Genomic DNA, 25,213 nt, shown 5'->3' on the forward strand with positions numbered 1-25,213 from the left:
GGTCCTAGTCCTCTGACATGATTTTGGGTGAACTAGAACCTTCACATTCCGTCTGATCCTCTTGAATTCGTTAAGACATGCCAAAACAGAGAAAACTCATTTTTCCCCTTAAAGTGTCTTAGAAACCTCGCCATTGGTTTCTCCAGTCTCTCTAGACCTCGCCTGATAGCTGGGGGGTGGAAGGGGGATCTTTGCCCCACCCTGCTGATCAAATTGTCTACCTTTCAACACACCACAGAGCGGGGTTTGATTTCAAGTCCCCAGTCCCACTTTGTACACTGTCTGGGCCAGGGTCTCATTTCCCTGGCTTCTTTCTCAAGGCTGTTCCACTAACTTCGGTTACAAGAAATCTGTCTGCATATCTTTTGAAAAGGCAGGTGGCTGTGGCATCTTGTCAGAAGAGAAATAGCAGTCATGAAAATGTCAGATTTTTATGTTTACTTCCTTAAATATTGCCCAACATCAAACTTTTAGTGAGCTGACCTGTTCAGTCATCCAGCTAATATTTTATTGAGCATCTGTTATGTGCAAGATGTTATGTTAGGGGATGCAGGTATATACAGAAATCTTTGGTAAGCAAGACAGATTAAGGTCCAATAAAGAGGTTAGAGATGGAAATGAAATAATTTTTAAGGGGAAAAGCAAGTACATAAACCATATAAAATGTTTTAATTCTGTGAATCATGATCCAATGAAATCAATTTAGTGGGTTTGCTATCACTTTTTAAAAATTGAAACAATATAAAATATCAGAACGTTGACTATACTAAGGAAGTTTTGTAAGATTTTTGTTCGCTATGTTGTTATTTGTACTGGAGATGCAGTGTAAAATATTTTTTACTGTTGGTTACAGTAAAAAGAGTTTGAAAAGGTAGGTCAAATATGCTTCAGGACAATCAAGAATCTTTCTGAAGGGAGGTGGCTTTGAAGAGTTAGAATTTTAACAAGTGGAAATGGGGAAATAAGAGGAAAAAGGGCTATATTAGGTAGAGAGAAAGATAGAATTGGGGCTCCAAACCTGGCACTAGGCAGGAAAGACTGCGGGACAAGGCAGGACTTTGGGTATCCCTAAAGAATTTTGTGTGGGGGTGGTTATGGAGAGTTAAGACCTTTTGATTTTTAGCTGTGTTAATAATTAATTGAATTCCCTAATGGATTACTGATAGCTTATCAGCTCTGGTGGACTTTGGCAGCTCTACCCCTTTCTGGTTGCAAACAAGTGAGAATGCTGTGATAGGGCCTGTGGTGGGGTGTCTTGTCCTGCCTCCCCTCCCGTTTCTCTGAAGGTACCTTCCCCCCTGTTTGTAGTATTGACACATTGCCTGGAAGAGCCTTTGGGATTGCTTTTAGACCTCAGTTTTTTAAGAAGAGTTTAACACCTCTTTGTAATATGTATTTATGGGCTTCAAACTTTTCAGAGCTCCGTGTGTTAGAAGCATGCTTGTTTTACTTAATCACTGGGTGAGTTTCTCATTCCTTTTCCAGAACTTCAAGAAAAGGAATGCATGGTATAGACTGGTCCATTTCTGACAGCCCATTGGATTTGGGGTTGAGAGTCCCAAATGAATGACATAATGTCTGAAAAATACTCGAGTTTAACCAAGAAAGACAAATATAAAGGGTTATTACAAAGATGAAGGGGCTCTGAGGGAGATTCTGCAAGAGATACAATTACTTTGAAATCTCTTGGAAAATGAGAGGAATATCACCCCACCTCTTACTCAATTGGAGCACTGTAATTGCAGGGTGAGGATAATTAAATTTTAGAAAAACCGACGGCCCAGCTAGTCTCTTCAAGAGTGGCATAAACAGTCTGGCCTGCTCTGGCTTTGCTTCAGTGCTTTCTCTCTTTTTCCCTCTCCACCTTCCTCCTAAGGAGGAACAGGCTGCCACCGAGGCCTGGATTCTTCCTGCCACCCACTCCAGGGATTGTCTGCTTTCCTTTCATCACAAGCACTGCCATCATGGGCCTTCCTTTCCCCAGGACTTGCAGAGTGGGATGTGGTCCCCCTTCCCTGTGCAAATACAGAGGCACTTAGTGTCGGCTGAGCACCAGTCATTGAGCTGGAACAGGGACTTGGGTACTAACAGGCTACAATTCTGCTTAGAAAGCCCTTCCTTTGGGTCCCATAGACCGAGGTGGCAGCTGGCTTAGCTGCAGAGGAAACAATCATGACGTCCAGCAGAACAGAACAATGGGAATTTAATGGGTGGCTTATTTTCTCAAGAAATTTGCATTTCCGAGGCTTGATATCCATCTCAATAGAACTACTCCACATCAGAAAAGACTCCTAGGACACTCCTCACACAAAAATTAACATTTCTCCCAGCTTTCGGTTAAGCAATATGTGGTGCGACATCTAATTCGAAAGTGAGTATAATATGGCTTATTTAGAACTCGAACAGGAATTTTTTGTTCTTTCGTCTGGTGGGAAAATGCAGAAAAAAACTATCTATGGGTACGTCCCCTCCCAGGGAGTATTTCAGAATCGAGCTTTTTACATTAATCAGAAGTGTTCAGATGTATATATATATATATATATATATATATACACACACACACACACACACACACATACATATTAGATGGGTAGCAGTGTTACTCCGAGGAGATGGAGGCCGGGTTGTGAGAACTTCCCACGTAAGGAGGGAAAGGTCTTAATGGGAGGTTTCCAGCGGAAGGAGGAGCCTGTGGGATGGAATTCGCGGCAGGGTTACGAGATGAAGCTAGGCTCTCGGCGGGCTAGGCGCAGAAGTGCGCTGGCTCGCCCCGCAAGCCTGGGCAAGCCAAGCGCTGGTCGGGTCTAGCGGGCGGCTGGCAGTCAGCTCACACACGTAGCCCTACAGCCAGCCAGGGCCCCACGTGGCAGGCCCTGGGGAGAGTGGGGTGGGGCGGGGGCGGGGCGGGGCGAGAGCGGGGGCGGGCCCGGCCGTGACGCGCAGGGTATATAGCGGGGCATGCGCGCCGCGCGGGGGAAGGACGCAGGCCTGGGGGAGAGGGCAGGCGGGCTCCCTGCGCGGGCGCGCCGACCTAGCTGCGCTGGTGCTGCTGCTGCTGCTGCTGCTTCGGGCCGCCCGAGGGCCTGGTTTGTGAGGGTGCGCCGGGCCAGGTGGCGTCCGCCCAGCTTCAGGTGAGGTGGGGAGGGCGTGCGGGAGGGGCGGCTCCGTGCCCCGGGGATAGGGCATCGCGCGCGGGAGCAGTGCGCCTCCGGGGCTCGGGGTCACCGGGTGGGGGTGGGGGCACGGCTGCGCAGAGGACCCCGAGGCCGGCAGCGGTTTCGGGAGTCGCTCCGGCGCACCCGCATGCGGACCGGGACGCTGGATGGAGGCGACACCTGGCTACCTGGCCGCGGTGCCACGACGAGGGTTACTTGGTGGCGAGGCAAGAGAAGGCGCAGCCACGGTCCCTTTGGCTGAAGAGCGCGGGATGTGGGAGCCGGAGCAGGATGTCGATAGCCGCACTAAAAGACTGAGAGGTTTCCTGGAGCCCATAAACTCGGGCTCAGAAAAATCAGAGTAGATGGGCAAATCTGGTAGGCAGCGCACGGGGCGGCTCTGATGGTGCACTGGTGTCTGGACTTTGCTTTTCAGGAACTGAGTCCCTCACCCCACCCTGGCCAGACCGCCTCCCAGCTGGAGATAAATGACCCGTATCTTCCGGCCGGCCCGGAGCAGGAGCTGGAGGATGGCAAAGGAGGGACTAACTAAACTCCGACCTGGCTTATTCCGTGGGCATGGCTTTTTAGCTATTTTTGGTCCCCACCGACCGGGTTAGGTGGTCTGGCTCAGGCTGCCCTCTTTTGGTGGGTTGGGGCAATGGGAAAAAATACCATCCAAGCAATTTACAGTGTGATCCTGGGGTCCAATTGAGCCAAGAAATTTTCCGCAGCTCTGGCTTGTGGCTTCAGTTTTGAGGATCTAGAGTCTGCTAGGGCCTGGGTGTCCATGAGTATGTGAGCATGATTTGGAGAGTGGCTGAGGGCTCTCCTGGGGGCCTAAGAAAGGGTGGGGGGAGGAGCAGCTTTGACCTGACCCTTCCTCCTGGAGCTTCCCTGGTCTTGCTTTTGTCTGGAGTCACTCTTTCCTAAGAACCCCAGGCCAGTTAGGTCGGCTGCTGGGAAGTGGTGGTGGTAATGTGGTGGGTACTGGCCTGGCTTCCTGGCCTCTGTCCCAACTCTGCTCCTAACTTGCCCTGTGTCTGGAAGAAGGAGTCAGATTAGATCTGTGGTCTCTTACCCATAGCATCTACGATTAATCCTTAACTCTTAAAACAAGAGCCATAAAAACTGAGAGAAACTTAATGAAGCAAGAGAAAGAATGTCGAGAATCATAACTTTTAACACCTGAAATTGAAAACTGCATATTCCATTTCCTGTTGGAGGCTCAGAGATGAGTTTTTCATAAATTGTGTGATAGCCACTATATAGACTAGTGGTGCTCCTCCTGGGTTGCAGGTATGACTAGAGAGCACCAAACAGAATGATTGGCCTTGTCATTTAGGCAAGAAGACTACGTTGAGGTACCAGGGCCCCGTGGCTCTCAGTATTTCATCACTTCAATATGTAAATATACAGTGCCTGGTCTGTGCTTGGCTCTGCACTTGGCCACTGGAGAGTGCAAAGAGGGGATGGGGCCTGGCTCCTGGAGAGAACATCCCCTGGGGAGAAAGAACATCCATACATGAAGAATAAGGTAGCAGCACAAGAGAGGTCACACTGTTGTGTTTGGTCAAGTTCAGAGAAGACAGCACTCTACTAGAGATGGTATAAGGTGACAGGAGAATTCCAGGCTTTTGAGCCAGGTAAATCTGTTCACATCCTGGCCCCATCACTCTCCAGCAGGAGACATTTTTTTTTTTTTTGGCGGTACGCGGGCCTTTCACTGCTGTGGCCTCCCGTTGCGGAGCACAGGCTCCGGACGCGCAGGCTCAGCGGCCATGGCTCACGGGCCCAGCTGCTCCGCGGCATGTGGTATCTTCCCGGACCGGGGCACGAGCCCGTGTCCCCTGCATCGGCAGGCGGACTCTCAACCACTGCGCCACCAGGGAAACCCCCAGGAGACATTTCTTAACTTCTGTAGACCTGTCCTCACTGCTGTGCATCATGTTGTGGTTGTGCCTGGAGCATAGTAGAGGTTTGTGATCTTCTACATCATCATTATCATCATCTTCTCTGGGATGGAGTGGATTATTTAGGGGTCCCAGGAGCTGATAGGTAGGTTGGGTTGTAGGAATGGTATGAGCCCAGACGTAGGGTTGATTCATCACCTCCTTGGGAACATGGACGCAATTTCCATGCCTTTCCGGATAGACTTCTTTTCAGTGGCCTGCCAGGGATTGTTCCACATATTCACTGTCCCACAAAGACTTTTTTTCAACCTTTGGTTTTGGGAGCTACTTTGATTCTTTAAGGTAACGGAGATACTCAGTTTCCGGGCTGATAATAGGCGGGTAGGACTTAACACTGCGTGTGTATCTGCGCGCATGCGCGGGTGTGTTCGCGCATGCGCACGTACAGTAAATGATCAGTCATTGGACTGGTTCGGTTTTCAAACCCCTTACACCATCTTCTTCTCTTCCTTACCTGTTCACACCCCGCTCAATTCCAGGAGGACCATCAATCCATGTCCAATATTTACAGGATCTTGCGATCTAAGTGGCAGTGCCATATGTCTGGAAATCGGGATCTTCTCCAGAATAATTCAGCCTTTTCGTACTTGATGCCTGCAAAAATAACGCTTAAGCGTTTTGCAGAACCACCAATGATAGGATATTGAACTGGAGGGACTTCGGGAATCTTCGAGTCTAGGCCCTTTGTTTTACAACTGAAGAAACTGGATCTAGAGAGGTTAACTGGTGTTTCCAAGTCACATTGTTTGCTAGTGGCCAAGAGGCTTGATTGAGAGGACCAAAGAAAGGTGCAGTTTTTATTCCTAAGTGTGATGATAAAATTGCTGATAATCCTAGAGTTTTTTTTTTCTTTATTTCTTTTTTTTGCGGTACGCGGGCCTCTCACTGTTGTGGTCTCTCCCGTTGCGGAGCACAGGCTCCGGATGCGCAGGCTCAGCGGCCATGGCTCACGGGCCCAGCCGCTCTGCGGCATGTGGGATGTGGGATCTTCCCGGACCGGGGCACGAACCCGTGTCCCCTGCATTGGCAGGCGGACTCTCAACCACTGCGCCACCAGGGAAGCCCCTCTAGACTTTTCCTTGAAAACATGAAGAAAAAGGAGCCAGTTGTCCCTGTGCTTATTTGGGAAGTTCTCTGCTTGTGTGGATAGAAATTTCTTCTGGAGGAGTCTTCTCCCCTCTCTTCCTGACTCCCTGGAGACATAGGAGGGTGGGGAGAGGCTGAGGAAGGGTCATGGTGATGGGGCCCCAGGCAGGACTCTCGATGTCTACAATGGGACTTTGCTGACCTCGAGGCTGGCGGGCTGGCAGAATGCCTGCAGATAAGGAGTCCAGAGTCTACCGCCAGCCAGGGGCCTCTTGCCCTCCTAGGGGCAAGAAGGGTAACCTCACCACAAGGTCTCCGAGGCCCAGCTGCCTTGTTCTCACCCTTATTTTGGCCATCGAGGCTCCCATGGGGGACCCCTTCTTGGGCCCCGAGTGAGATCCAGAGGCAGAGCCCCCTGTGGGAGGGAAGGTGGCCACAGAATCAGCCTGGAGAGAGCGCTTGGCATGCCCCTATGTGGGAAACCAGATTCCCTGCCTCAGATCTGACTGCATCATCGGACCTCCTAACCTTCCTCCAGCCTCAGGCCCAGGAGAGCCCTGGGATTTGGTGGAATGAGAATGTGACTGTCCTGAATTTATTACCATTGGGTCCCTAGAGGCTCTTACTCAGTGCACTCAGAATTAGTAATTAATAAAATATGTCAGGGGCTTCCCTGGTGGCGCAGTGGTTGGGAGTCCGCCTGCCGATGCAGGGGACACAGGTTCGTGCCCCGGTCCGGGAGGATCCCACATGCCGTGGGGCGGCTGGGCCCGTGAGCCATGGCCGCTGAGCCTGCGCGTCCGGAGCCTGTGCTCCGCAACGGGAGAGGCCACAACAGTGAGAGGCCCACATGCCGCAAAAAAAAAAAAAAAAAATGTCAGCTAAACGTTGGGAATTTTTTTTTTTAAATCCATGTTTTAAACAATTCATTTTTCCTTAAAAACGTGCATGCATTTTTTTCTTCCAGTTTTTTCTTCCAGTTTTATTGAGATATAACTGACATACAGCACTGTGTAAGTTTAAGGTGTACAGCATAATGGTTTGATTTATATACAGTTATGAAATGAGTACCACAATAAATGTAATGAACATACATCATCTCATAGAGAGAAAAGATTAAAGAAATAGAGAAGAAATTTATTTCCTTGTGATGAGAACTCTTAAGATTTAACTCTCAACTTTCATATATAACCTACAGCAGTGTTAATTATATTTACCGTGTTGTACATTACTTCCCTAGTACTTATTTTTCTTATAACTGGAAGTTTGTACCTTTTGGCTGCCTTCATCCAGTTCCCCATCCCCAATGTGCATATATCTTTATTTACCAAAGCTTGATTTAGGGCTAAGCCTTTTTCTTTGGGTCTCTAGGTCCTCTAATTAAACTTGCAAATTGTTTGTATATAAAAATCACACCTGTGATTTTTTTGTTTCTTTTCTTTTATTAAATTTTTTTCACCGTATGTCAATTATATCTCAATAAAACTGGAAGAAAAAAATTTTTAATGGAAAAAAATTTTTTCACTAGGCTATATATTCACATAGTTCAAAGATCAGGAGGATAAAAAATTTGAAAAAGCAACTACACCCCCCCCCCACCCCATACAGTGAAAAGTCTCACCTCTGCCCGTCCCACCCCATTTTTACAAATGCTGTAAGTTAACATTTTAGGCATTGTTTAGCACCTTGCTTTTTTCACCTAGCAACTATTCTAGATCTTTCCCCATCGGCACAGAAATACTTTTATTATTCTTTTACTATAGCTGCATATTATTCCAGAATAGGAAAGCAAAAGTGATTTTTAAACCAACATATGTTGCCTCCCTCTTTCCCCCAACTTGGGTTGTTTCCAGTGTTTTGTCATTACGTACAGTGCTACAGTGAATAACTTTACAAATGACTACAGAAGAAATTCTCAGAAGTGAGATTGCTGGGTGACAGCATATATACATCTGTTAATTAGTCTCCATTAAAAAATAATAATACGGCTTCCCTGGTGGCGCAGTGGTTGTGAGTCCGCCTGCCGATGCAGGGGACACGGGTTCCTGCCCCGGTCCGGGAAGATCCCACATGCCGCGGAGCGGCTGGGCCCGTGAGCCATGGCCGCTGAGCCTGCGTGTCCGGAGCACTCCGCACTCCGCAACAGGAGAGGCCACAACAGTGAGAGGCCCGCATGCCGCAAAAAACAAACAAACATAATAATAATAATAGAGCAAGAATTTAAGACATTTGCAAACCAGTCCACGTGCAGAATCCTACTTTTTTAATGCACACACCTAATTTAATCTTTTTTTTTCCATTTGTAACACATCTTTCTAGATAAGCAGTTCTCAAACGTTCTGATCCTAGGATTCCTTAATATTGTCTTTCATTTATTGGCTATATCTATTATTTACCATGTTAAAAATTAAAACATATAAAAAGTTGTTTATTCATTCACTATTTTAAATGAATAAAATAAAGGTCATTACATGTTAACATAAAACTCATATTTTTATGAAAAATAACTTTCCAAAATAAAAAAAAAGTCGAGGAAAAAATGGCATTATTTTTACATTTTTGTGCATCTTCAGGATTTCAAAATAATGATTTATTAGATAATAATGAGATAACAGGTTAAAATAGGTATAGCATACATTTGCCGGTAAATACTCGGTGGACAAACCGAGTTGATCTCTGAAAACAAACTGAGTTAATCTCTGAGAACACACACATTCATACCCTAAACTTCTACCTTAGAAGTTTTCAGAAAACTTAAGACTGCATAGGCACACATTCATCACACTTCATGTAGCCTCAAAAATGAGCGTGAAAAAGCTTTTAACATCTTAATTTTGTAATAAAACTAGTTTTTACCTTGCAGACCTGAAACAGTCTCAGTGACCCTAGGTGTCATCTAAGACCACAGTTTCAGAATTGCTCTTCTAGATCTCTTAGTTTCATTTTTGTAGAAATCAAAACTTTTTCTCTGTTTATATTTCAGTTACTATTTAATTAAATTAGAATCATAAAAACAAACAACTGGCATAAAGAAGTTTGGGAATGGACTTCCCTGGTGGTGCAGTGGTTAAGCATCTGCCTGCCAATGCAGGGGACACGGGTTTGATCCCTGGTCCGGGAAGATCCCACATGCCGCGAAGCAGCTAAGCCCCCGTGCACCACAACTACTGAGCCTGCGCTCTAGAGCCCACAAGCCATAACTACTGAAGCCTGTGTGCCTAGAGCCCGAGCTCTGCAACAAGAGAAGCCACCACAATGAGAAGCCTGCCCACTGCAACGAAGAGTAGCACCCACCGCAACTAGAGAAAGGCCGCGTGCAGCAATGAAGGCCCAACACAACCAAAAATAAATAAAATTTATTTAAAAAAAGAAAAAAGAAGGAGTTTGGGAAGAGACACAACAGACTCTTGGTCAATGAATCCTGGACTGGTGACAGCAGAGGGGGCCTCTTTGCTGCAGGGATGGGCCCAGCCAGCAGAGCTCAGCTAAGAGAGCTCCAGCTCCATGAAGACAGGCAAACACTGTCTCTGTTCCAAAGAGGCTTGTAAAATATGTGTGGGGATGAGCTGAGTATATATGGAAACTTAACATGCTATCTGTGGCATTCGTTAAGCTCCATTGAGTGGAACAGACAAGAGATACTTAAAGAGGCAGGTAGAAGGCAAGGCGATGGGGGGCAGGAGTGGTCTGGGAAGGCTTCCTAGAGGTAGAATTGAGCTAAGTTTTGAAAGCTAAGAGGAGAGGGAGGGCTCCTGGCCGGGAGAGTTGTGTGGATAATGGCACTGAGATGTATATTCCTGGGGCAGGGGTGGTCACCCTAGGTCAGGGTGGCTGATAGAGGAAAGAGCAAGTGACGTGGCTAGAAATTTAGGTTGGATCCAGTTATTTTGAAGGGCTCTGGGGTCTAAGGTACCAATATTTTCTAAGTCTTAGCTGTTTCTCTGTCAAAGACTTGCTGCTCGTTTCAGCAATGGTGTCTTGGGGTCTAGCCTGCTCTTATCCAGAGCAACTCCAGTGGCCCCAAATCTACATCCTTGGCACCAGTTCACTTACTCCATCCAACCTCCTGCCACTGATATCGAGAGTAATGCATACTTACTGACAAGTATAAAGAAGTATGGGAGAAGTCTAATCCTGTGGCCCTGAGGCAACCTCTGTTAATCTGCTCAATCATTTCCTTTCATTTTAAACCTTTTTTTAAAAACTAATTTTAGACTTAAAAGTTGCAAAGAATATAGCAGGGTTCCTTTATATCCCTCACTCCATAGTATAATTATCAAGAACAGGAAATCAACATTGGTACAAAACTTTAAACTACAGGCCTTACTTAAATTTTACCAATATTTTTGCTGATATCTTTCTTCTGTCCCAGGATCCAGTCTGCCATCCCATGTTGCATTTAGTTATTTTTCTTTAGTCACCTTCAATCTGTAACCATTCCTCTATCTTTCTTCCTTAGAATAAGGTCATGCATTTTTAGCAAGAATATCACAAAAATGATGTTGCATCCTTTTAAGAGCATCGTATCAAGGCATTCATGATGTTGATGTCTCATTACTAGTGATGTTTTCCTGGATCACTTGGTTAAATCGGGGTCTGCTGGACTTCCACACTGGAAAAGTTACTCTCATGTTGAATCCTTCTCTGGTTCAAATCCCTTTCGCCAGGAGGAGCCTATCACCTGATTAGTTCTGACCCATACAGGATCATTTCTCTATCTTAAGGTCAACTAATTTGGTCAGTTGATACCAGCAAAATCCCTTTTGGAAGATAATGTAACCTAATAACAGGAATGATATCTCATTTTCAGGTCCTGCCCATACACAAAGACAAGGGTCACTGGGGGCCATCTTGGAATTTTGCCAACCATAGCAAGAGAGTCTCAGATAAAAGTTATCGAGCCTTAATTCCATCATCAAAGTATTACTTTCCTAAGGCCATCCTAACAAATGACCCCACTCTGTGGCTTAAAACAACAGAAATTTATTAGATCTGGAGGTCAGAAGGTCGAAATCAAGGGGTCAACAAGGCCACGTTCACTCTGAAGGCTCTAGGGGGAATCCTTCCTTGCCTCTTCCAGCTTCTGGTGGCTCCAAGTGTTCCTTGGCTTGTGGCAGCATCACTCCCATCTCTCCCTCTGTCTTCACATGGTCTTCTCCTCTGTGTGTCTCTGTGTCCAAATCTCCCTCTCCTTTATCTTATAAACATAGTCATCATTGGATTTAGGGACTACCCTAAATCCAAGATGACTTCATCTCAGATCCTTAAATCATTATATCTGCAAAGACCATAATTTTCAATAAGGTTCCATTCTGAGGTTTTGGGTAGACTTGGTTTTGTGGGGGTATTATTCAACCCACTAGGCTCAGGATGGGGGGAACTGTGCTTTGTAAACTGTGGTTCACAGAGCTGCAAAAGAGAAGGGAGATTTGTTTTTCGACCAGAGTCAGAGAGCAGGCCTGGCTGTTCAGGAGGCAAGGGCCCAGCCTCAGGCTGCCTTCTCCCCTCGTGTTGACACAGATCTGAGAGCCAGGTGAGTATAAATGATTGAGGACTCTGGCTTCGGAGTCCCTACATGCTAGACACTTTGCAATGCCAACATTTCATCTCTGTGCAAGGAGTTTTCACTGAGTGTTAATCTCCCTGTAGGAAGGGCAGGGCAGAGATTGTAGCACCCATTTGGCAGAGAGGGGGAACTGACTTCAAAGAGTTTCTGTAAATCACAGAGTGTTGGAGCTAGTCTGTGTCTAGTCCAGCAGTCCTGACTAGACTGAAATGTCAGACCAGTGCACCAGACAAGAGCCAGGTTGATCTGTCAGAACTGCGCATACAGATACCTGGATCTCACCCAGGAAGCTCTGATTCAGGAGAACTGAGGTGAGGCCCTGCTCACTGGGGTAGCCAGGTTGGGGCACCAGGAACACATGAAGTCCAGCCCATGGCAGATTAGGACTGGCATCCACCTCCAGACTTTAAGTGAAGATCTTTAAAAAGGGGAGAGAAAAGGCTTCCACTTGGTCATCATTAAGCCTTTCCTGGGCTTCCCTGGCAGCACAGTGGTTAAGAATCCACCTGCCAATGGAGGGGACACGGGTTCGAGCTCTGGTCCGGGAAGATCCCACATGCTGCAGAGCAACTAAGCCCATGCGCCACAGCTACGGAGCCTGCACTCTAGAGCCCGTGCTCCGCAACAAGAGAAGCCACCACAATGAGAAGCCCGCGCACTGCAACGAAGAGTGGCCCCCGCTCTCTGCAACTAGAGAAAGCATGTGTGCAGCAATGAAGACCCAATGCAGCCAAAAATAAATTTAAAAAAAAAAGCCTTCCCCATTTCCTAATTGAACTCTAAAATGAACTTTCTTCTTTCTTTTTTTTTGGCTGCCCTGCCCAACTTGCAGGATCTCAGTTCCCCCAACCAGGTATTGAACCCTATAGCCACAGCAGTGAAAGCATGCCAAATCCTAGCCACTAGAGCACCAGGAAACTCCCTTAACCTTCTTCTTAAAGTAATGCGAGTTCATTGTAGAAACTGCAGACTAATAAAAAGATAACAGAAGTTACCATTAAACTCACCACCAAGAAATAACAGTTTGTTATATATTTTTAATTTTTTCTATGAATGCATACATTTTAAGGAAAACTGGTCTGCTGTACATAGTTTTGTAGACTTTTTTTTTTTTTCACTTAACATGTGAACATCTTTCCATGTCATTCCCCCCAATACTTTTTTTTTTAATAGCTCTTTATTGGAGTATAATTGCTTCACAATACCGTGTTAGTTTCTTTTCCACAACAAAGTGAATCAGCCATATGCATACACCTGTCCCCATATCTCCTCCCTCTTGAGCCTCCCTCCCATCCTCCCTATCCCACCCCTCTTGGTCATCGCAAAGCACCAAGCGGATCTCCCTGTGCTATGCTGCTGCTTCCCACCAGCCAAGTGTTACATTCGGTGGTGTGTGTATGTTGAATGCTACCCTCACTTCTGCTCCCACCCCATGTCCTCAGGTCCATTTTCTGTGTCTACCTCTTTATTCCTGCCCTGCAACTAGGTTCATTAGTACCATTTTTGTTTTTAGATTCCATATATATGCGTTACCATACGGTATTTGTTTTCTCTTTCTGACTGACTTCACTCTGTATGACAGACTGGGTCCATCCACCTCACTACAAATAACTCAATTCAATTCCTTTCTATGGCTGAGTAATATTCCATTGTATGTATGTGCCACATCTTCTTTATCCATTCATCTGTCAATGGACACTTAGGTTGGTTCCATGTCCTGGCTATTGTAAATAGAGCTGCAATGAACATTGTGGTACATGACTCTTTTTGAATTATGGTTTTCTCAGGGTATATGCCCAGTAGTGGAATTGCTGGGTCATATGGTAGTTCTATTTTTAGTTTTTTAAGGAACCTCCATACTGTTTTCCATAGTGGTTGCATCAATCTACATTCTCACCAACAGTGTAGGAGGGTTCCCTTTTCACCACACCTTTTCCAGCATTTATTGCTTCTAGCTTTTTGGATAATGGCCATTCTGACCGGCGTGAGGTGATACTTCATTGTAATTTTGATTTTGTATTTCTCTAATAATTAGTGATGTTGAGCATCTTTTCATGTGCCCCTTGGCCATCTGTATGTCTTCCTTGGTGAAATGTCTAATTAGGTCTTCGGCCCATTTTTTAACTGGATTGTTTGGGTTTTTTTGATATTGAGCTCCCTGAGTTGTTTGTATATTTTGGAGATTAATCCTTTGTTGTTTCACCAAATACTAACATTTATTGAGCAATTACTGTGTATCAGGCACTGTATTTATACTCAGTATCTCATTTAATTTTCTCAGTTGCTCTGAGGGAGAGACCGTTAGTAGCTTTGTTTTCTTGTAGGAGGAAAAATAAGTCTTGAAGTAGTGACTTGACTCAAAGCCTAGTAAATACAGATTCAGGATCCGCACTGAGGTCTGTCGCATTCAGACCCTAAGCTCTTAATCTCTGACTTGAACTTCATATATTTTATTGTATGGATTACCTTACTTTAGCAATCCCCTTCTATTGTATGTTTAGATTGCTTGCAGTTTTTCACTATTATGAGCCCTGAAGGAATGCAAGCTCCAGGAGGGTAGGGATTTTTGTCTTTTTGGTCATTGTTTTATTCCCTGTGCCCACAAAAGTTTGTACTTGATAGATATTTGTTGTTGAACATGCACTTCTATCAAATTTCTTAAAGCTGAATACCCCCATTCAGGATAATTTCCATGGGATGAATTTCCACAGTATTGGGACTTTATAAGATGACTTTATTTATTTATTTTTTTAACATCTTTATTGGCGTATAATTGCTTTACAGTGGTGTGTTAGTTTCTGCTGTATAACAAAGTGAGTCAGCTATGCATATACATACATCCCCATGTCTCCTCCCTCTTGCATCTCCCTCCCACCCTCCCTATCCCACCCCTCTAGGTGGGCACAAAGCACTGAGCTGATCTCCCTGTGCTATGCGGCTGCTTCCCACTAGGTATCTGTTTTAACATTTAGTAGTGTATATATGTCCATGCCACTCTCTCAATTCGTCCCAGCTTCCCCTTCCCCTTCCCCATGTCCTCAAGTCCATTCTCTATGTCTGCAACTTTATTCCTGTCCTGCCCCTAGGTTCTTCAGAACCTTTTTTTTTTTTTAGATTCCATATATATGTGTTAGCATACGGTATTTGTTTTTCTCTTTCTGACTGACTTCACTCTGTATGACAGTCTCTAGGTCCATCCACCTCGCTATAAATAACTCAATTTCGTTTCTTTTATGGCTGAGTAATATTCCATTGTATATATGTGCCACGTCTTCTTTATCCATTCATCTGTCGATGGACACTTAGGTTGCTTCCATGTCCTGCTTCAGTGAACAGTGTGGTACATGACTCTTTGAATTATGGTTCCTTAGGGTATATGCCCAGTAGTGGGATTGCTGGGTCATATGGCAGTTCTATTTTTAGTTTTTTGAGGAACCTCCATACTGTTCTCCATAGTGGCTGAACCAATTTACATTCCCACCAACAGTGCAAGAGTACACCCTCTCCAGCATTTATTGTTTGTAGATTTTTTGATGTTGGCCATTCTGACTGGTGTGAGGTGATACTTCATTGTAGTTTTTTTTGTTTGTTTGTTTGTTTGTTTTGCGATACACGGGTCTCTCACTGTTGTGGCCTCTCCCGTTGCGGAGCACAGGCTCCGGACACACAGGCTCAGCGGCCATGGCTCACGGGCCCAGCCGCTCCGCGGCACGTGGGATCTTCCCAGACCGGGGCACGAACCCGTGTCCCCTGCATCGGCAGGCGGACTCTCAACCACTGCGCCACCAGGGAAGCCCATTCATTGTAGTTTTGATTTGCATTTCTCTAATGATTAGTGATGTTGAGCATCCTTTCATGTGTTTGTTGGCAATCTGTATATCTTCTTTGGAGAAATGTCTATTGAGGTCTTCTGCCCATTTTTGGATTGGGTTGTTTGTTTTTTTGATATTGAGCTGCATGAGCTGCTTGTATATTTTGGAGATTAATCCTTTGTCAGTTGCTTTGTTTGCAAATATTTTCTCCCATTCTGAGGGTTGTCTTTTCATATAAGATGACTTTTAAAGGTTTTTTCTGAAAGAATGAATGTGTAAGAATAGCCAAGAACAATTTTTAAAAGAAAATAGTGAAGTTGAACTTGCTTTACCAGAAAAAATAAAAAATTAAATGTGACATTGACACAGGATAGATAAATAGAACAGACCAGAAACGTCCAAAAACAGACCTTAGTACATGTAGGAATTTAGCAAACAACAGTGGTATTATTTATTACTAGTTGTGGTATGATTTTGAGCAAGTCTTCTTAGCCTCAGTATCCACATCTGTAAAATGGGATTGATACCATATTTCCTCAATTTTAAAATGCTTTTTTGTTTTATTTTCATGTTTCTGAAATAGGGAGGTGTCTCAGTGATGTGTACATTTAATGCAGTATCTTCTGCTCTGAAAAGCTGTCATTGATACTTATAATTAGGGAAGTACTGTGGAATCTAAAATAAGGTGGTTGAGAAGAGTAAATGTGATAATGAAAACAAATTGCTTAGCACAGTACCTGGCAGACACCAATAAATCCTAACAATTCTTATTATTATAAAATTAGGGAAGAAAGGATTGTGGGTGAGTTACAGGAGTGTTCAGATGCAAATACCAGAGTCCAGTCAAGGCTGCTTTGGGCAAATAGCATGTAAAGCATCTGGCGATTAACCGTGGGAGGCTGGGTTCCTGCTCAGTGGTGCCTGCAGGAACCCAGGGCTGTCTTCAATGGATCTTTCTGCTCTGCCATCCTTAGCACATAGGACTTCCTTCTCGTGGTAGTCGAGCCTGTACCTCTGAGCAGGAGGGAGGAAGAGAAAGAGATGGCACCACAGCCCTGCACTTAGATTTCACCAACAGAACAGCCACCTGTGGCCTTTCTTAGCGCAAAGGATGTAGTTGACTTCACCTCTGGTTCTTACCTTTTATAGACTCCACAGTTGAAGTTTACAGGGACAATAGACTGTTGATTAAAAAACATTGGGATAATTGGCTTTTTTTTTAAGTTAGATTCTCTGTGTCACGCTATGTCAAATTAAATTGTAGATGACAGAGATTTAAATTTTTTTAATGCGAGAAAAAATAGGTATATGTTTCTGTAATTTCAGGGTGAGAAAGTGTTTCCAGGCATGATATTAAAAGCAGAAACCTTGTAGGAAAAGTGGGATATATTTGACTTTGCTTAAAAATTTTGTAAGACCAGTTAATAAAATTAAAGGGCAGATGACTAATTAGGAAGAGTATTTGTAACATGTGACAAAAGGTTAATATTTTTACCATATGATGAACTCTTTAAGTACACCAATAAAAAAAAAAAGATAAATGGGGGTCAGCAAAAATGGGCAAAGGAGAGTGACAGGCAATTAGCCACACTGGTAGTCAAAGGAATGCAAATTAAAAGAATGATGAAAATGGTTTTTAACCTGTTTGGCAAAGAGGGAATCCTATTTCATGTGGGATCTTCCCGGACCGGGGCACGAACCCGTGTCCCCTGCCATCGGCAGGCGGACTCTCAACCACTGCGCCACCGGGGAAGCCCTGGAATCCTATTTTAATACTCAGCGTTGGTGAGAATCTTACGAAGCTGGCATCCTTATCCACAGATAGTAGGAGTAGTAAATTTCTCAGAAGCGTAGTTTAACAAATTGTGTAGTAAGTTCTTTTTTTAAAAATTTTTATTATTTATATTTATTTTAAAAATTTTTTGAATTTTATTTTATTTATTTTTTTATACAGCAGGTTCTTATTAGTTATCCATTTTATACATATTGGTATATATATGTCAATCCCAATGTAGTAAGTTCTTAATAAATATTTGTTGACTGCAGCCCTGGGGGCAGGGACTGGCCCTGGGCCACCTTGCTCCTGGATCTCACTGATTCCTTTCCTTCTAGGCAGGTCCCCTTCTCCCCTTGCCGTCTTTCCCTATGCCCTGCTGTCAGGTTGGGCTGGGTGGGTGCTGGGAGGCAGCCAGCTCACCTGAAGGCCTTGCAATCTACCCCCTGGCTCCCAGGATTTCTGGGTTGTTCTCCCAAAGGTGGGGGAGGGCAGACCCGAACCCAGACCCAAACCCAAACCCACTGTTTGTCTCACTTTTACTGGAAGCCTGAAAGTTTGGTTTGTATGGGAGAAAGTGAGGTGGGGCACGCGTGTCCTGCTAATCAGGAGAGCCCTGCAAATCCCAGGGAGCAGGCTGTACTGCAGGCTACCCTCCTCCTTTCCTGGAAGCGAGAGGGCTCCCGGCCAGCCCCCAGGACTCGCTTTTCTCAGAGCACAGAGTACGTGAGGCATGGGGCGAGGTGGAGCCGTGCTGGCCTGCAGGGAAGCTGGCCTGGCTTTCTCTACCAGGGACGAGCCAGCGGCAGAAGGCCCTGGACTCCCTCCCCGCCTCTCCTCCTCTCCCCCTGCTTCCTGAAGGCCGGCCAGTGACATTGATTGGCATATGTATATTTCAGTGGTGACCATTTCCCCTCTGAGAGGCTGGGCAAGTTCTCCAGATACCAGGTGTCTGGGGAGTTAACCGGGATAGCAAGCCACAACTGTTCTCATCACCTTTCCCAGAAAAGCGCAAAAAGTACAAAGTCGCCTGCACCCCCAGACTCGGGCCACCAGCCAAAGTGCCCTCTGGGGCAGCCTGACCAGCCCTAGGAACAGATTCTGTCCCCGTTCCTGTTCCTCCTGCCTCGGCCGCCCCCTGCCATCCACCAGATGCCGTGGAGGTGTGTCCCACGGCAGAGGCCTTGACCATGGGTAAACCGTGGTGTGCACCGCTCTGCTGGCCAGATTCTGCCTGTGACCTTGGCTACTCACACCAGTCCCTCTTTTTGGCAGCGGCCACGAGCCCCTCCCCCACCCCCACCCCCGCACTTCAGGATATGTGCAGTTGGCACATTGAGAGAGATTGTGAGCAACGGGACCGGGACTCAGAGTTTCCATGACCAGCTGAGAAATTCTAGAAACAGCCTGTACTTGCGGGGTTTCCTTTCCTTTTCTCTCCCTGCCACAGGGAAAAGTTAACGTGGAATTTCCGGCAGGGCGATCAGATGGTTGCCTGTCCTCGGCACATTTGCTTCCAGGATGGGGAAGGAAGACTGCCTGTCTGTGCCTCTCCCACCACCTTACTTTTGGGTCTCCCACCCCACCTTATGTTCTACTTTATTTTATTTTATTTTTTACCTTATGTTTTATATTCCAACTCCAGACAGAATTCTCTGGCTCTCTGGGGGTCTTCAGCTCTCTTGAAGCTGCAGGAGAGGGTGTCCCTTCCCCTATAACTGCTAATAGTTCGACTGCGGGTTGAGATCAAAGAACAGTAAGGTTCTAAACTTGGGGGCCCTGGACAAGGGGGTCGTGGGAAATTAATACATCATTCAGCAGATATCCTTCGGGGGCTCTCCTGGTGCCAGGCACTCACTCCTCCAGGCTCAGGGAAGAAGATAGGCGTGAGTCTCCACCATTGTGGAGTTTACAGTCGGTAGGAGGAGATAGATAATAAATATGTAAAAAAAAAACAAAACAAAAGAAAGAAGACTCTGTAAAATAGTGATATATGGTAAGAAGAAAATAAAACAGGGTGTTGGGATTCTGAATGACTTGTGAGTAGGTTTTTTTTTTTTGGAAACCAGGCGGCCCTCCGCTTTGAGAAGGTGACCTGTGAGCTGAGACTTGATATGAAGATCTAGGGGGAAGGGCCTTCTCAGCAGAGGGAACAGCAAGTGCAAAGGCCCTGAGGTCAGAATGCGCTTGGTGTGCTAAAGGAACAGAAAGAAGGCCAGGGTGGCTGGATCCTGGTGAGGTCAGTGGGGTTAGCAAGGGCCAGACCTCACAGTGACATATAGGCCAGGAAAAGTGGTTTAGATTTGATTCATTTGTTGTTTTGCTTGTTTGGCTGCGGCACACGAGATCTTAGTTCCCCAACCAGGGATCGAACTCGTGCCCCCTGTAGTGGAAGCTCAGAGTCTTAACCATGGACTGCCAGGGAGGTCCCAGATTTGATTCCACGTGTACTGAGAAGCCATCGTGGGTTCAAAGCAAAGGAAGTGCTGTGATCAGATTTGTACTTTAAAAGGATGACTCTCTCATTGAGCTGTACACTTAAGACTTGGACACTTCACGTGTATATATGTTACACTTAAAAAGAGAGAGAAGGGACTCAGACAGTTTGGGGGTGAGTGCTCAGTGGAAGCTGGAAGCCTGGTTAAGAGATTTTATTTTATTTTAGTATTTTTATTTCAACCAGCATTTCAACATTTCCTTCACTCAGATTTCCTGTCTTCAGATTCAGACAATCCTTCCAGTCATCTGGAGGAGAGGTCTTGAGGCATGAATTGGTCTTGTGAGTAGCACCCGAAAGGCAGTTATTGAAAACTTGTAATATGCACGCAGTGCTAATGTTGCTGTAGTTCATTCACTTTGTTTTATACTATTCCGGTGTGAAAGTGGTTAGTTTGTTTATCCACTCTCCTGCTGACGGGCTTTTGGGTTGCTTCCAAAGTTTTTGTTATTGTGAATAGTGCTGCCGCAAGAATTCTTGTATCTTTTTTTTTTTTTTTTTCTCCGTTTGGGGCAGAAAGTCACCCCAACTAGAGGATGTCTGAGTTGCAAGCTAAAATCAAATACCCTTTCCAGGTGGCATTCTGATTGCCCCTTGGGGTTGCTGTTGGCAGGAGAGGGTAAGCCTTTAAGTCTGGTTAGAATGTTGATCCCTTTTTAATAGGCAAGCAGTTTTTTGGGGGGGGGAGGGGGAGGGCAAGTGGAAATACATCGTGTTGTTAAGGGAAGTCACCTATGGCACCATGTTGTCTAGAGACTGCTGCCTTGAGGGGTATTTTAACCTGAGAAAGGGGAGCTTGTCCATGTGGGTCTTTTGCTGTCCCTGATCTGTATCTGAGGATGATAGCCAGAAACGTGGTTGCCTTTGCTCTGGAATCCATCTGAGTGTGCTCTTGACAGCCCCTCTCTAGAGCTCTGGCCGGGCAGAGACGGAGAAGCAGAAGGGCAGAGTATCAGGGTCCTTATGCTGTCCTTAGCACCTTTGGCAAGAGGGAGCTTTGAGAAGACACTGTGCATTCCTGTCCTTGAGCCCTTGGCCCTAAATACTGCATCTCCAGTGCAGTGTATCCCAGCCATTCTGCACTCTCTGGAGAAGTGAAGGTATGTCTGTTTACGTATGCATTTGTATTTACATATTCGAGCCGCAAGTATTTATTTAGATCCTGCCAACTTCCTAGGATTGTTATGAAACAACCAAGAAAGTTAACTGAAAGTGTTAGGAGTCTCACTGTGAGACAGTACACCATTGAGACAGAGTGGTAGGATTGAGAGGAGGATGGGGTAGGACTTGTGCTGGGGAGGATTTGGGGTGGACCAGAGATGGTGCTTTTTCCTGCAGTTCATCCTTTTTTTTAAAAAAAAAACAGCACATCCAGGCCCTTCACACTTGTGGAGAGAGTGCTTGGAACACATTCAGACTACATTCAACTTTCTGACTGATGTCTCTACCATATGTTAATCAGCCTTTCCAGTCCTGGTCCTGTGGGCCATGTGGAGACAGGAGGGTGCAGGGGTGAAAGGGAGGAGGGTCAGGCGTCTCAGGTGGAGTCCAGGGTCCCGGCAAGAGAGTAGTGGCAGCTGAGGGTGAAAGATGATGGGAGCCTAGTTGGAGGGACCCTTGCCTGCCAGGCAGAGGGACTAAACTTCCCTGTTGGGTAGGGGAAGTGATGGAAGGTAGGTATTTTAGCATGATCCTCGGAGGGGACAGGGTGGCATGGAGCTGGCGTGAGTGACTAGTGCGGGTGGTGCGCTGCAGTACTTTCTCCTCCTGAATCCCAAGAAGAGGGGCGCTCCTGTCACGTGGTGAGGCCCATGCTGAGGAAGCAGAGGTTGAGGGAAGGCCTTTCACCTCAGTAATGCCATGATGACTGCCAGTGACCTTGGGCCAGGGAATGAACCATGTGGGAGGTTTGGGAAATGGGAGGGAAAATGGAGGAATTATGATTCAGGCATGTAATTACTCAATCTCTCTCTGTTTCTTGCCACCTTCCTGTCTCTGGTTTGGAAATATGGGCCTTTTTCCTCTTTTTCCCAATAACCCTCTTTCTCCTGAGAGTAGGGCTCGTTTATGACTCATGCTGGTAAATATAAGGCCCAAGACGCAGCCTGTGCCCTCCTACCCGGGCCCTGGCCACGTGCTCATGAGCAGTAACTCGGGGAAGGGGCCGCCACTGCACAGCAGTGCTCCTTGCCCTCTCTGGTGAAGAAATCTGGTAATCTAACCACCTTCCTCTGAGAATAGCGGTCCTCAGACCTCTGTGTGCATCGTGATCACCTGGAGAGCTTCCTGAAACACAGATTGCTGGACCCCATCTGGAGTATCTGAGTCAGCAGATTCGGGTGGGGCTGAGAATTTGTGTTTCCAAGGGGTTCCCAGGTGATGGTGATGCTGCTGGTGGGGACCACACTCTGAGAACTACTTTCCTGGAGAAATTATCACTCCCAATTCAGCATCTCAGCTGAAGAGATGGCACGGTCAGAATCTTTGAGGAGGAGTGGTGGCGGGGGGGCGCTTGTGCTGGCTTAAGGATGGGAGGGTTAAAAGGGGGAGATAGTGGTGCAGCAGGACATGGAGGGAGGGGGATGGGTGGGCTGGCGTCAGGGCAGGGAGAGTCTTTGCTGCAGGCAGAGCAGTGGTGCTGTCCTCCGGCCTGGCTTCTAGTAGAGAGAGGTTCCCTGCACCAGGAAAACCAGGTGTGCCTCTGCCTGCTGTAGCCCAGGGTCTTGTAAGGGTCACTGTCTGGAAAGAGCCCACCTCCCTTCTCAGAGGACTCTTCTTAGCCATTTGGGGACTTCTTGTGAGAGGCCCTCGGTGGCACAGTCTGCCCACACAGTGTTGCTGCCCGGGAGTTGGAGTTGGCATTTATGAATAACCCTCCTGCTACAGCAAGAGAGTTGAGGTCTCAGCCTGATTGAGGAAATGATGACGGGGTGGAGGGCGGTCTTTTCCGACTCACTCTGATACTTGTGGTTAGCAGGACAGTGATGTGGCTTGTTTCTCTCCTGGTAACCGCTAAAGAAGAGCCTCTGCAGGTCTTTAATGGAAAACTGTGGGGCCAGCAGCCCCAAGGGGCAGGGAAGCACCCCAGGCTGGATCGAACCTGGGAAAAAGAAGCCTTGCTCTTTAGACCAGACTGGGTGCTGTGTTCTTCCACCTGGAACCCAGGGAACCTCCTACCTGGGCTCCTGGCTTCTGTTCTTGCCCACCTCCAGTCTGTTCTCCACACTGCAGCCAGACCAGTATACTAAAAACACAGATCTGGTGGTACCTCTGCTGAAAATGATCCCCACTGCCCTCCAGATGGGGTCTAGCCACCTTCGCGTGGCCTGTAGGCCTGTGCCTGCCCTGGCCCCTGCCACATCCTCTTGTGTACACCTGGGCTCTTAAGTTCTTAGATGCGGCATCTTGGCCGAGGCATTCCAAACGAAGCTGCATCTTTCTGGAACATTCTGCCCCATCCGCACCCTGTCACCTTCACCTGGCCCACTTTTACACGCCCTGGAGGTCTCAGCTAAAATAACGTCTCTTTCTGGAGGCCTCGCCTGACCCCTGACGCTAGACTTGACCGCCCTGCTGTGTTCTCTAAGCTTCCTGTGCGCTCCTCGTTGTGACCTATGGCGGACGGTTTGTTTGGCTTATTCCCCAGGCATCCACGCTGAGGCAACCCTGTGGTTTACTCTTGTTGTCCTGGTGTGTTTAGTAATAGCGCCTCCTTTCACTGGCAAGTGCGTTACTTTGAATAATAAATTATGGTCCAAGCTACTAAAAGTAGAGAATCAAAAAACGACACTTTCCAGACGTCCTTTCACTGGAATTCCCAATGTGACATGCATTCTGCCAATTAGCTACACTCCATCTAGTCTTAAATATGTAGATATCCTCTTCCTCAGGATGGACCCTGGGACATCCATTTGCTGGTGTGGATCATGGCAGTTGCGGCATAATCCTGGAGCAGGCAGCTTCCTTGTGCCATAGCTTCCTGATGGTGGCGGCGGGCAGCAGCTCCTTGGCCGACTGGCTCTGCACTGTGATTTTGGGAGTAGCTCCTGGACACTCAGACTAGAGTCTGTTTTTTCAGCTCTTCCCATGATTCTCTGGGCCATTTAATATGTTACACAAAATCTCTGCTTAAATTGCCTAACTGAACCCGGATCAATACACAACCCTTGTCATCATTGTTCTTGTAAGTTGCTTGTTGAATTGTTTGTTTTCCCTGCTCTGTGAGGGCAGGTTCTAGGCACTCCCTAGCATTATTCCCGGTATGAAACCAGTAGGCAATGAATATGTGTTGAATGAATGAACTCTTGGACTGAGTTTTTTAAAGTCCGGCAGGTGTAGCTAGCCTTTTGTTCAATGAATATAAACAAAATTGAAGGAATGGGGATTGTTTAGTCCAGGGTAATAAGTGGTCTGGATATCTGACTTTGGGGAATGTCTGAAGGCCCCGGGGGCGGGGTGGGGAGCTGTGGTAGTGGGTGGGTTAGAATGTCTGTGGAAGGAGGCACTGAGCTACCTGTCCCTCATCAAGCTGTAGGGGCGATGCCAGCAGACATCAGTTAGATGGGAGGTTGGATTTGACATCTTCCAGCAGAAATTCTCTGCTTCTCCCCACTCGTGTGCCCAGCACTGGTCCAGACACTATGCTATGGGGAAGCATAAGGGGAGGACCCCCTTGCCTTCAAGGAACAAAAATCTGTCTGGAAGGCTCCCTGGGAGACCGGGTCATTAGGAGTCCAAAGTAGCTGGAGATGAGTGCTCAAAGGGTGGTCCCAGAAGGCTTCCTGGAAGAGGAGGTAATCCAAGAATAGGCATGTTCAGGTCTAGGTGAGGGAATTGGCCTGAGAGCTTGGAGAACAAGGAACAGAAGGAACAGACCTAAGTACCCGCTGTGCTATGACCTTTAAGCTCTCTCTCTCGTTTATCAGAATGCCCCTGAGAGCCTGGACATTTCACAGCCTAATTGTGCTGGGGGCACATGGTAGGTTAGTGGCAGGCCCCAAGTTTGAACCCAAGCCTGCCCAACTCATCATGCTGTCTGATTTAGCCACTAGATCATACATTTTACTTATTTATTTGACCCTGAATAACAAGTTGGGAAGTTTTGCTTCAAATGGGTGACGTAAGTGGTGGATGTGAGTACCTTGTTTCCTAAGCCACGTGCCAGGCCCCGTGGTCTGACAAACAGGAGTGGACTTAGAGGGACAATAGGTCAGAATTTTGCAATGGAGTGTCTGGGAAATGTTGATGGATGAATGAGAATAGAGGTGACTCTTGCCCTGGCCTCTGGTAGGGGGAGTCCTGCAGGCTCCTGCTTACCGAGCTTCCTGACCCGTTAGTTGGTTTTGGAAGG

The 25,213-nt window shown here is 46.6% G+C and overlaps 1 protein-coding gene across 1 annotated transcript in view; it reads left to right on the forward strand.

Moving 5' to 3' along the window:
- The first annotated feature begins 2,978 nt into the window (after positions 1-2,978).
- The window catches only part of SLC39A14 (solute carrier family 39 member 14), a 46,778-nt gene continuing 24,543 nt past the window's right edge, over positions 2,979-25,213 (forward strand). Inside the window, exon 1 of the mRNA XM_067745101.1 lies at positions 2,979-3,131. The gene's annotated coding sequence lies outside the window, so the exon portion shown is untranslated. The remainder of the gene's footprint in view (positions 3,132-25,213) is intronic.

This window comes from Pseudorca crassidens, chromosome 7, assembly GCF_039906515.1.
Source record: "Pseudorca crassidens isolate mPseCra1 chromosome 7, mPseCra1.hap1, whole genome shotgun sequence".
In the NCBI taxonomy this organism is placed as follows: domain Eukaryota; kingdom Metazoa; phylum Chordata; class Mammalia; order Artiodactyla; family Delphinidae; genus Pseudorca; species Pseudorca crassidens.